The sequence below is a fragment of the Elephantulus edwardii genome, unplaced genomic scaffold, assembly GCF_000299155.1.
Source record: "Elephantulus edwardii isolate Elephantulus edwardi_28Jun2011 unplaced genomic scaffold, EleEdw1.0 scaffold00076, whole genome shotgun sequence".
Lineage (NCBI taxonomy): Eukaryota > Metazoa > Chordata > Mammalia > Macroscelidea > Macroscelididae > Elephantulus > Elephantulus edwardii.
Window position 1 is genome coordinate 13,488,654 of NW_006399826.1, and position 13,180 is coordinate 13,501,833.

At 39.6% G+C, this 13,180-nt stretch overlaps 1 pseudogene; it reads left to right on the forward strand.

Moving 5' to 3' along the window:
• The window catches only part of LOC102868378, a 10,712-nt pseudogene extending 6,405 nt beyond the window's left edge, over window positions 1–4,307 (forward strand).
• The last annotated feature ends 8,873 nt before the right edge of the window (window positions 4,308–13,180 follow it).

The window sequence follows — 13,180 nt, forward strand, 5'->3', positions numbered from 1 at the left end:
GCAGGAGCGGAAGGCCCTCGATGAGATGGATCGATTCTGTGAGTGGAGTGGTGGGAATTAATGTGTTTGAGACAGCAAGGTTGGCACAGGATAGAACGGCATTTAGGGCTCTGTACATAGGGTCGCTATGAGTCGCAAACGACTCTATGTCATATAACAACTACAAAAATCTTTGATCAAAAGAAGCTCTGGAGGCCTAGTTAGTAAGGAATTGCATTCTTCAACCCAAAGGTTGATTTGAACTCAGCTGGTTGACATGAACCACTTGCTTTGGGGGAGAAAGATGGGGAATCTCCTCCTGTACAATTTACAACCTGTGAAAACCCACTGGAGGGTCAGCTATGAGTTGATTCTGATTTAATGGCACATAGCAAATGGAATCAAAGTGAGGGAAAAGCATAACATTTCTCCCCAAAAATGTACCCTCAAATTATCAACTCTCAATCCTTTTGTAATCTCTGTGTGGGTTACAGGATTAAGAATGTAATTAACTCATTTCCAAAACTCTTTTAGCAATCTTGCATTCCTCAGGACCTAAATAACACCTATTAAATACACTGTTGTATTTTTAGTGTACCCTCAAGTCAGAACTCATAGTTGACCCTCCAGTGGGTTTTCAAAGACAGTTTAATCACATAGGAGGAGATTGACTCTTTCCAGAACAAATGTTGGATTAGAACTGTGTGCCTTTGGGATGGCAGCACATCGCCTTACCATTAAGGCACTGGAGCTTTTGTTATGCTTATACTATTTTAATCCAAAGTATCTAAAAGGCATCTTGTAAAGAAGGTCTAATGATATATTTATGGGGGGGAGGGGGAATCAGGCATTGAAAACTTTGTGAAGCCAGTCGTACTGTGACGAACATGGAGTTTCCGGATCCAGATAGCGTCTCCACAGTAAATGGGTGGGCTTTGGTAGCTCAGAGACACAGACACATTTCCTGATCTTCTGGGGATGATTGAACTAAAGCAGGACCAAAAAAATCACAACAAGATCAGGAGTAGCTAGAATATTTAGGGAAAACTCTGTAGAGAATGTGCTTTATGTGTTATGACTTAAGGGAAAGATTTGTTTCCACAAAATAGAAATGAAGGAGAAAGAGCATTCTGAACATTGAATAGAATATAACAATGATTAGCCAGTTAAAATGCAGGAGCCAGATGTTGCAGAATAAACTTAATAACTCTTTATTTGTGCTATATAGAGCGTAACACAATCTACATATGTTATTGTATGCCTATCTCTTTACAAGATCCATAAATTGCAAGAAGATAGCCAGGGAAGTGGGCATGAGTCCTTTTGGGCCACCCAGTATTTGAACTCATTCCCTTGGAGAAAGGCAAATAGATCTTTTCTAGTTCCTGGCAATTAAAGCCTAGGTATGTCATTGAAACAGAATCAGATGGATGTTTCCCCCAGGATTTTAAATCGAGAGCAAATGAAGCAAGAACACAGGGAGAAAGTTGAATTGTCTTACAAAAGGTTAGTGACATGTCTCTCCTGCTGTCACAGAGGCAGCTTCTACCAGCCTGGTAATGGAGGTCAGGTTCTTTCTACAGCGTCTTCTTAGGTATAATTCTCATAGATTTTATTGTCTCAGCTTCTGCTCCTTGACTTTTGTTCTTCAGCTTTTCCAATTATTCTTGGTTGCTGTTGTTGTTATGTACCTATTGTTGTTGTTGTGTGTCATCAATTCACCTGAGACTCATAGCAACCCTAAGTACACAACTCTGAATGCTGACCTATCCTGAGCCAATCTCACTGACTCCGACACACCTCTCCCCATTACAAGTAGAACACGACTCATAAATGACCTTCAAGGGTTTTCAAGAGACTGTAAATCGTATAGAAGGAAATAGTCCTTTCCCCACTCCCCACACCCTCAGCAGCTGGTGGATTCAAATCACCTGCCTTTGGGTTGACAGGTCAATGCCTTGCCCACTAAGCCACCATTCTATTCTTGGAGTTAAACAACAGTCCCCCAAAGTACCCTCAACAAGATGGATTGTCACAGGGACTGTAACGACGGCCCCGAGTATGTCAGAGACAGTGAGGAGGCACAGGATAGGGCAGGGTCCAGATATGTTATTCACGGGGTTGCTTTGGGTCATAGTCAATTTAATGGCACCTAAAACAATGTCCAAAATTCTCCCCGTAAATTTCTTTCTGCTCAATTTATCAAGTTTTGTCCTTGCTGTTAGAAACCAAAACCCCTGATAAATATGTCTATTTATCTTCTGTTGTTGGCATTAAAAAACCACTCAGTTGTTGAATTTAATTTAAAGATTTGTTGCTAGACTCTGAGACTCTGCTAAGTTGTATTTTGTATGCCGTTTAATGAGCCATCATGAAAAATATTTTTTTATCTCAATATTCTTTCTCTCAGGATCTCACCCGTTTCCATGGTTTCAGCAAATAACATGCAAATAATACTATAATCTCCATCTCCAGCTCACATGCCCTTCATAAGTGATACACCACACTTTCAACTGCTAAAATGAACTTTCTCATCTAGGTTAACCATCAGTACTTTGAACTTAATATGTGAAAATGAAACATTTTTATCTTACATACCAAATCCGATTTTCCTTGAGTTTCTTACCTTTATCACCCTCTTATTTGTGACCCAGGTCTAAATACTTGGAATTACTTTTGACTTCTTTATCTATTTCTCCTCTAGATTTGTCGTCAAATTCAACCGAACTGTAGTTTGGGAACTTATCCTAGGAACCTGTCTTGGAATAATAGTCCCTTCATCTTTGTAATTTTTCCTGCACTCTGTTGGGGATTAATCTATCTAAGGTACCCTAGGCAACATGCCCACAGTGATGAGGTGATAGAAATATAACTGTAGAGCAGGATTAAGCTGATATTACAGATATATCAAGGAGAACCAGAACTTCACCTTGAAAAGAGGTGACTTGAAATTTACAGATGGCCTTGAGAGGGAGTTCAGTAAAGTAGTGACAGAATAAGAACTGTTAAGGGGTTGTAAGGAGTGGTATTAAGGTCAGGACTGGAAATTCAGATAATTTCTTGAGATTATGAAAAGTAAACAACATTGAGAGAAGACAAAGAAAAACTATGCTTATTTGATGAATATGAAGTATGGGGATAAGATTGCCTGGATTCAAATAGCAGAAGCAGTATCATCACTATCAAGCACTATCTCCACTAGCATCACATTAGGAGCCTTAGTGGTTCAAATCCAACAGCTACCCTGAAGGAGAAAGATGGACAATCTCCTGCTGTGATATTTGTAGGTGATTTAAGTATCAGCCATTCCAATTCAATGGCAATGAATGAGAGAGAGTGGTGGGGTCGCTTAAGACTTGGATTGCTACCCAAAAGTTGGTAGGTCGAGCTCAACAGTCACTTCATAGAAAAAAGATCAGGCTGTTTGATCTTGCAAAGGTTTACTCTGTCCTGTTGGGTCATTATGAGTCAGGACCAACTCAGCCCAAGAACTTTTAGTAAGAGTTACTTAATCTTAAGCACGCCAGGATTACCTGTCTGTGACTCAGTCTCCTCTTCTCTAAAATGGACAGAGTAACTTCCTCAATGGTTATTATGAGGATTAAATGAGCTTGAGCATTTAAAGCAGTAGCAACAGGGCTAATAAGACATAAGGCATCTTCTATCTCTATCTGCCTAGGCAACTCAGCGGCAAGCATCAAAGCCAAGGCTAATGTTGTTACGTGCTGTCAAGTCTCTTGTGACTCATAGCAACCCTATCTATGTACAACAGCCCTGAAACCTGCTCTATTCTGTGCCAACCTTATTGTCTTTGACACACCTACCCTCATTACCAATCAGCTCCTCCTCTAGGTACCAGTTAGCTTTTGGCTGTGCAGATCACTGTGTTTACTACTATGATCTTCGTAACAGTAAACAGCCAATCATGGTATTCAAAGGTCATCAAAAAACAGTCTTCTATGCAAAATTTGTGAGTGGTGAGGAAATTGTCTCTGCATCAACAGACAGCCAGTTAAAGCTGTGGAATGTACGGAAACCATACTGTCAACATTCCTTCCACAGTCATATCAATAAAAAAAAACCTTTGTAAGCCTGGCCTCCAATAGAAATTATATAGCTTGTGGAAGTGAGAACAACTCCTGTATAGCACTTTGCAAGACATTGCTAACTTTTAAGTTGGACAGTCTAAGGTGTTCTGGACAAAGACCAAAATAAAGACTATACAAATGGATTTGTTAGTACTCTGTGCTGGAGGGCACTATGAGGAATCCAATGTACTGAATGTTTCTAACAGTCAGAGTGCAATTAAGGTGCTGGAGCCAGTATGAAGGGTTTACTCAGATTAGACTGTACTTGACTTTGCTGAAATGCAGCTGACAATAAGAGAATGTGACATCTCTTTCCTAAAATCATTATCAATTTTTGTTTTGAGTGTTTTTCTTTCCCAACCACCTCTTACCTGCCTTTATAATCTTTGGGACATTGAGTACCAAGTGAACTCTTTATCATTGATATGACTCCATGGACTTTGCTGCTGTTGGTGGGCTGGTTGTCTATTTTGTGTGATAGGGAAGTAAATTCTTTTGAATAAAAATAAACAACAAAAATATATGTTGTTGTTATTGTGTACTATTAAGTCAGAACCAACCTAACATTGACCCTTTTCAAAGGCAATTAATTGCACAAGAGGCGATTACCCACCCTTCTCCCACAGATCAGCTGGTGCACTTGAACTGTATGCCTTTGGGATTGCAGCACAGCTTCTTGCCACTAGGCCACCAGAGCTCTCTCAAAAATACATTAGACATCAGAATCAAAACCATAATGAGTTATCACCTCATCCCACCAGCTGTGACAAAGCTTAACAGGACAATAAGTAATAAAGGCGGGAGATGATGTGGAGAGTTAGGAACTCTTATACATTGTTAGTAAGATTGTAAAATGGTACAACCACTCTGGGAGGCAGTTTGGCATTCCTTCAAAAAGCTGAAATAGAAATTATATTTGACCCAGCTAGTCCACTGCTTGGAATATACCCCAAGAAAATGAGAACACAGATTTATACATCAATGTTCATAGCATTATTCACCATTGTGAGAACATGGAAGGAACCCAAATATCCAACCACAATTGAATGGCTTTTGAAAGTGTGGTACATTCATTCCCATGATTCACAGCATGCAGGAGCAATGATTTTTAAAATCACAACATAAGTTGGGGAGGACTGGAGAGCATTATGCTGAGTGAACTAACTCATTCTGCTAAGGACAAATACTGTATAAAACCATTATTGTTGTAAATAGGTTTAAGGATTCAAGGAGGGCAGAGTAGAAGCAGAGGGGTGAGGATGAACGGGGGAAATCAAAGGTCGCCCAATTCGATGGGTAGAGGGAGGGGTTGGTAAAGGAAATGGGAAAGATTCAGTGTGAAAAACAAGGTATACAAACTTTGTAAGAAGACAAGTAGAAAATTTAAAAAAATTTAAAAAAAACACTTTTAAGATAGAAAAAATTATATAAGACATCAGTAGATACTCATTCTAAAGGGTAATTTCTCTTTTAGATCATGAAAGACAAAAGCATGTTTTAAGAGAGATAAGTGGAAAAAGAGAAAATGGAAAGGAAAAAAAAATAGGCAGAGTTAAATCTGTAAGGCAGGCCAGATTTCTACGGCCGACCTTTCAAGCAGAGATGGCACATTTTATCTAAAAGGCAGAGAAAAGTAGCTAAGTAACATATTCATAATTCCAGGGTAAGGAAGAGGAGATAACGATTTGTACTGAGTAGTCCATGCCGCTCTCAACTGACAGAGAGAATAAGGACTCAGTCCAGGGGCCTGATAGCACGTAGAAGGATTTGTGTCATCGTCACTAGCCCCCTTTAATGGCCACCCCCAAACAAGAGCAACTAGGCTGGTGATCTCACTCCTACACCACTCATTTTTTTTTTCAACATTTAGGTCTTCCCTTATCCATGAAGGCTGAGGAAGGGACACATCAACACACCAGACCAAAATAAATTAGCTGTCGTGTTGTGTCACTTTCTTCTTTTTGTCAAATGCAGCATGGAGTGAGTGATTAACAGAGACAGATTATCTGGGACGAGTTCTGGACACACATTTACGGGACTTTACTTTCTAGACAAATTTATAAAATGTCTTTTTAAAACCTATGAACCTTCCCCCAGCGTGGTTTGGAAATATTTATGCATCTGAGATAGGTATGTAAATTGGAGAATTACATCACATTACACACAGATGTATACTTCATTTGCTCTGGGGCCCTCTGTCTCTCTCTCTCTGAATTTACCCGTCTACCAGGGAAGTCTGCCAAGAGACCGTTGAGGAGGGAGGCCACGGGCCTTGAAAAGGGGGCTATGCCTCTTCTTGTTAGTTCCTAGCCCACAAGTTTAGACTCGAGTCACACAGAGATGGTAGTTTCAAATGTCAGTGCCTCAGAGGTCAACAGTCATCACTCTTTTGGCAGTAGGTATTGGCTACAGAAACGATCTGTCACTCAGTGAGAATCAGAGATTGTCAAAGACAATGTCTTATGGTCATAAGCTTAATCACATCTTAGAGAACTTCATATTCTTCTACCACTAGCTCAGTTGTTGAGAAGAATAGGAATCGTAAGTTCTATTTTATAAATAAAATATTCGAGGCAAAGTGACACTTAACAAACTCTTCATATACTTCATTGCATGTTTGATGACAATCTCCATTACTTAAGTTCAGTTTTTAGATCCACAAAGTATAACTTTGCTAACCACCACAATACCTTGACAACTTGACAGACAGGGATGGTAATCTAACTGCCTTAGTATTCTTAACATCTGATCCTAACATTTTAGCAGCTGGTAGAAGACACATAGTTCAAATCCACTACCTACTCCACAGGAGAGAGATGGTTAATCTCTTCTTGTGTGATTCATTGCCTTTGAAAACCTGCTGGAGGGTGGTGGGTCAGTTCTAACTGTACAGTACACAACAGCACCCTAAATGTCTTGATAAATAGGCAGAATAATTGTCCTTGCATTTTGAACATCTAATCCTGTAGACTTGTCATGAGGTACTCAATACGGTATCAGACATCACCACACCAAAATTAAGTACTTTCTGTTTCTTTGGGACACTCTTATTCTTGTCACCTTTGCTTAAAGAAACACACTTGAATTCATTGCCTTACATAAACTTGAGCTACAGTGAGAAACATCAATCCAACAGTAATCATAGGCAACATGATTTTCTTAATGTATTTGACCCATATCTAAAGTCATTTATTCTCTAAGAATGTGATGTACCATCCGGTTGTCTATGACTCATAGTAACCCTTTCAACAATAGCTCTGAACTCTGCCATTTCCTGAGACAATCTCACAGTCTCAGACACACCTGTCCCCATTGCCACAGTCACTGTGTTGATCTATCCTATTCTTCCTCTCCTGTGCTGACCCTCTACTATTCCAAGCATAAAGTCCTTCTCCAAGGACTAGTCCCTCCTGGAAACAATGCCCAAAGTATGTAAGATGAATTTTCAAAATCCTTTCCTCCAATGAGCAACCTGGTTTAATCTTCAATAGGACAGATCTGTTTATTCTTTACAGTCCACAGTATGGTCAATACTCTTCCACAACTCAAAGGCATCAGTTCATCTTTTTTCATCCTCAGTCATTGTCCAGCTCTCTGATGCATAGTAATTGCAAAAACCATGGTCTGGATCGGGTGCACCTTAGTCAGTAGCCTAACATCATTGTTCTTCAACATTCCAGTGAGGTCCTTGGCAGCAGACTTTCCTAATACAAATCCTCTTTTGATTTCCTAACTGATGGTGCCAAGAAGATTGATTGTGGATCCAACAAGTTGAAATTGACAACAATAGCAATCTTTTCTCCATCTAGTATAATGATGCCGATAGCACAGTGGTAAGAATCTTTGCCTCCTTGATGTTGAGTTTTAATTTATATTGAAGACTTCATTCCTTGACATTCTTCAGCAAACGCTTCAGGTCCTCCTTAGTTTCATCAAGCAAGGTTGTGTCATCTACATAACACAGATTGCTGATGAGTCTACCCCCAATCCAATCCTGATGCCACATTCCTCCTCATAATGTCCAGCCTCTCAAATCGTTTGGTAAAATATATCCCCCCTTACAGATTTACAAAAGAATAAACAAAATGTCATCTATTTTATTCTCCTACTCCAAGAACTGCTCAAATTTTTGCAACAATTAAGGACAAAACAAATACTGACTTCTCATTTTCAGAATCCTAAGCACTATATTTTAACACTATATTAGGGAGATCTGGTGGCGTAGTGGCAAGAAGTTGTGCTGCAATCTCAAACGTACACAGTTCAAGGCCAACAGCTGCTCTGTGGAAGAAGGATGGACAATCTCCTCCCGTGCGATTAATTGCCTCTGAAAACCCACTGGAGGGTCAGCTATGGGTCAGTTCAGACTCAATGGTATACAACAACAAACACTATACTATGACAATTATTTTATAACTCAATAAAATAATTTCTTACTGTTGTTGTATTGATGTCAATGCATGATGATTGCATGTGTTACAGGATAAAACTGTTCCATAAAGTTTTCCTGGACATAATATTTATGGACGCAGACCCTCAACTCTTTGCTTCTGTAGTATTACCTACCGTGCAGGTTCAAAGTGCCAACCTTATAGTATTCAAGCTCAAACTGGTTGCAGCACTCAAGGACTTTAATCACATCATGGAATCATAAATATTTTCTAGGCAAAAGCAATGCATTTGTGTTTATCCTTGGTATTGTACAGAAGATTTTTAGATCAGGCTTTTGCTCTCAGTGTGTTTATTTCTTGATGGACAAAATGCTTATGCATATTAGACTTTGGGGGGAAAGTACAAAGCTTATAAGGGTTATAGAAATTCAAGAAGGGGATCCACTTGCGACAATAGGCTTCATTGAAAGGAATGATGCTATATCAAAACTGATACCCTCTACCCATATCTACAATCAACCATTTTAATTCTAGAGCCGTATGTGTTCTAATGAAGATAATACACTGGCCTTATTTAATCAGAGATAAAGTAGTTTTCCAAAGCACAGCTGTATCTACACATTTTGCCTTTAAGGTTGTCTTTGATTTTTTTTTTTTCTGCATTTTTCTTTTCTGGAAAGAATCCAAAAACAATAGCAACCAGTCCAAAAGCCAAAATGTGAGAGAGAGAAAAAGATAAAAATATGAAAGACTTAGGAAGATTTGATTCTTAACAGTACCTAATTCTCACAATTTAAGATCTCCAAAAACTATGATTTGTGATTGAAGGGCTATGCAGTCACTTTTGATAGTTAATGTTGACTCTATAATAACTCATGAGGAATCCACATGTACAGAGCAGAACTCTTCAACAGGGTTTTCAAAACTGTGTGACCTTTCAGAAGCAGATCATTAGACCTATCTCTCAAGGTTCCTCTGGGGCAGTTCAAACCCAGATTTGAACTTTAAATATTTTGAATTGAGGTTTGAATTTTCAATGTTTCACTATTTACATCTCAAGTGATCCTAAAAGAGAGCCATAAATATACAATATCCAAACAAGCCTTATTGAGTACACACATGGAAATCCCAGAAGACATCCACACTCATATAGTCATGTTCTTACCCTCAAATCAATGAGCAGAGGGCATATTCTTCAATAGAAAATTAGCAAATGTCTTTTCTCACTTTGACCTGGCTTAACTTTCCTTTCTCCCAAGTCACTGAAAGATTGAACATAAAACCATTACCCAACTTGCTTGTGGCATAATTTTCTCTCCTCTCATTTCCCCAACCCCCATCTTTCTTTTGTCAGCTAATTAAATCTAAGCTAAAAAGGAATCTTTTTCTGTCAGAGACCTTTCCAGAGTGCCGAAGAGTAACGATACTAGTATAGAGACTAAGATGTGCCTGATCCAGACTATCGTCTTTGCAATTATTCGCTATGCATCAGAGAGCTGGATAATGATCAAGGATGACAGAAGAGTTGATGCCTTTGAGTTGTTGGTGCTAGAGAAGAGTACAGAATAAACCGTGAACCACCAAGAGAACAAAAAGATTTGTCCTGGAAAGTGTGAAATTAAATTGTCCCTCAGAGGGAAGGATTTTGGAGCTCTGTCTCACATATTTTAGACATGTTGCCAAGAGAGACCAGTCCTTGGAGAAGAACATTATGGCTGGAAGAGTGGAAGGTCAGCACAGGAGAGGAAGACCCTGGAAGAGATGGAGTGACACAATAACTGGGGTAATGAAGGTTGGTGTGTCAGAGACAGTGAGACTGGCTCAGGATAGGTTCAGAGATATTATGCAGAGGGTCACTATGAATCACAATCAACTCGAAGGCATGTAACAACAGCAGCAATGGAAAGGAAATTTTAGGTGTGTAGATTGGAACTCTTTTTAGCAACTGCAACCATACCACTACACTGAAGACATAAAAAAACCGTCCCCTAATAAAACAATTTACCACACTAAAAGCAATTCTTTGAAAAATCCAACAGCAGCAACAGTAAAAATTAGGGCAAATTTGAAGTGGTATAAAGGATTTAGGGGAAATACAAACATATCCATTTGAGGTAATTGATACCCTATTTGTTCCACATTTTCACTATCCTGACAACTCAAAATCCAAACTAAGGCCTTTACTTGACCCTAGCACCAAGAGACAGAAGGAAACCCACTGCTCAGAGCATCTTTCACTCCCCGCCCACCCATTCAAGTTCCGTTTCCAAAACCCAACACAATAGGCGTTTTATGTGTCTGCAGCTCCATGGCCTGAAGGTACCTGACTGGGACTGGGAGTCTATCCAATTCAGACAGAAGGAAAATATTACCTTCTATTTAACAAGGCAGTGCTGAAGGATTAATCATTAAGTAAACAGCAACAAGCCAGAAGGTCTGAAGGAGGGACAGAGGTCCCACCCATGTTCTCGAATTTTCTGGGATTCAGGATGGAAATTATTACAGGGATAGTTTATAAGGGACTTCAGGACCAACTACCTTCCAGGGTGAGATGGAACAATGTGTGAAATCTCAAGGCTGACCTGGCCAAAAGGGAAGTTCATTCCCAGAGCCTCCAGGGAACATGGATCTGTCTGACTGCAGGCTTCCAAGCAGAGAGCTGATAAAATCTGGAGAATGTTCCAGACATGGTTTTGTGTTGCTGTGTGGCTTTAAGCAAGCCATTTACCCTTTCTGAGCCCAGATTTTCTCCACTTTAAAGCAATGAAGAGCTCCTTTTATCATTTATGCTGTCAATGGCCACACATGGAAAGTCAAAGTCCTCAGTCACTTGTAATGCTTACATTTCATTACAACTCACTGTTGTGAAGACAGACCCAAAGAAGTCCTGCTTTTCTTTGTCTTAAAAAAAAATTATGATCTGAACAAGGAGACCTGAGGCATTTGTCCCAGCAAAACAGAACATATGCCTTTTCTTGGAAACTAGATTAGGCATGGCCTCATCTTGGGGTTGCAACATGTGTAGTCTAGTCTATGTGACTGAGGGGTTGAGAAGTTAAGGACAGTCCATAAAACGTCTTCTTTTCAAGATGACTTCCTTTAAAAAAAAATTAAAAGAGCTAGAGTAGTAATCTTTACTTGCTACTGAATTTAATCTGTCTCTTGCTTTTGTTTGTACCTATTTGTTCCAACAACAGCAACCAAAAACTTCTGACTGCACATCTAAAGAGTGCTAAACCCATTAGTCAGTATTAAATGCAGTATAAGGGAACTTTGAGACATGATCTTTCAATGGAAGAAATTTTACAATACAACTGAGATACTATCAAGTGAAGAATGTAAGATGTGTAATTAAAGTGTAAGAGATTTTGCAAAGAAGTCTGAGAGTACAGATCCCCAGAGAGTGAAAGGAATAAAAGGTCATTAAAAATGCCCTTCTGAATCTAAACTAACATGACAGGTGACTGAGGTGAGTGCGGAGAATGGTCCCACTGTGGACATCACTTAGTCTGACAACAGGCAGCAAAAACATGTATGGAGTGCATTTCCTGAATGACTTGTTGGGATGCCAGATGAGCTGATCCTTGGATTGGTTGCATAATTCTACAGTACTGTGTTCCAAACTTACTCCAGGCAGAGCTGTACAATAGTAAGTCCTTACCACACAGTGTCTATCAAAGATGAGGAGGACTATGTGTTTAAAATTTTGGAAATTTGCTTTGAAGAGTCCCTAGATGGTGCTTGATGTGCACTTGGGTCATCTTGATTAACCACTCGTTTCCTTTTCACTAAATTGGGCACAATAGTACACAGTGAGGAAAATCTTCAGGAGCATCACAAAACAGAACTTGATCACAGGATACATTCACAGCGTAGCCCAATGTTGAGTAGGTCAATAGGCAATGATGATAATCTTGAAGTCATGGCTGGGATGGTAGATGAGGTATAAAAGCTCCAAGAAGAAAGATGGGCACTATTTTCCCCATGCAATTTACAGCAGCTGGTGGATACAAATAATTTTCCTTTGGCTTGGCAGTGCATTTCTGACCCACTAGGCCAGCAGCTATACATACATCTATGTATGCATGTATACATCTATGTACATACATACATATGTACACACATATATATACATAAACTTATTCACACACATGTATCATTTTATATATGAACAACCATGTATATACAACATACACACATATATAGGGAAGCTCTGGTGCCTAGTGGCAAGGAGCTGTGCTGCAATCCCAAAGACACACTGTTTGAATCCACCAGCTGCTCCACAGGAGAAAGATGGGACATCTCCTCCTGTGGAATTACGTGTGTCTGAAAACCTAAAGGAGGGTCAGCAATGGGTCAGTTCCAACTCGATGGCACAAAACAAAACCAAAATTCACATCTATACACATAACATGTTTGTTTTCTGTTAATCATTTTGAAAAATATATTCTGTTACTCATTTTGAAAACATCTGTCGGGAGCTCAGAGGCCTCATTCTGTGTGAAAGTCGCTTTGCTAAATCAAAGGCCGTACCTTTCTGGGCTTTCAAGTCCACCAGCTGCTCCAAGGAAGAAAGGGATGTGGGCGTGTGTGTGCGGACAGAGTAAGAGGTGCCTGACATGAAGGACAGGATTTGTTTAAGGCTAACTGAGTGCATTTACAATGTCTCCAAAGCATGAGTGACACGGTGTGGAATCAGTGTAAGAAGTTCCACAGAGGCAA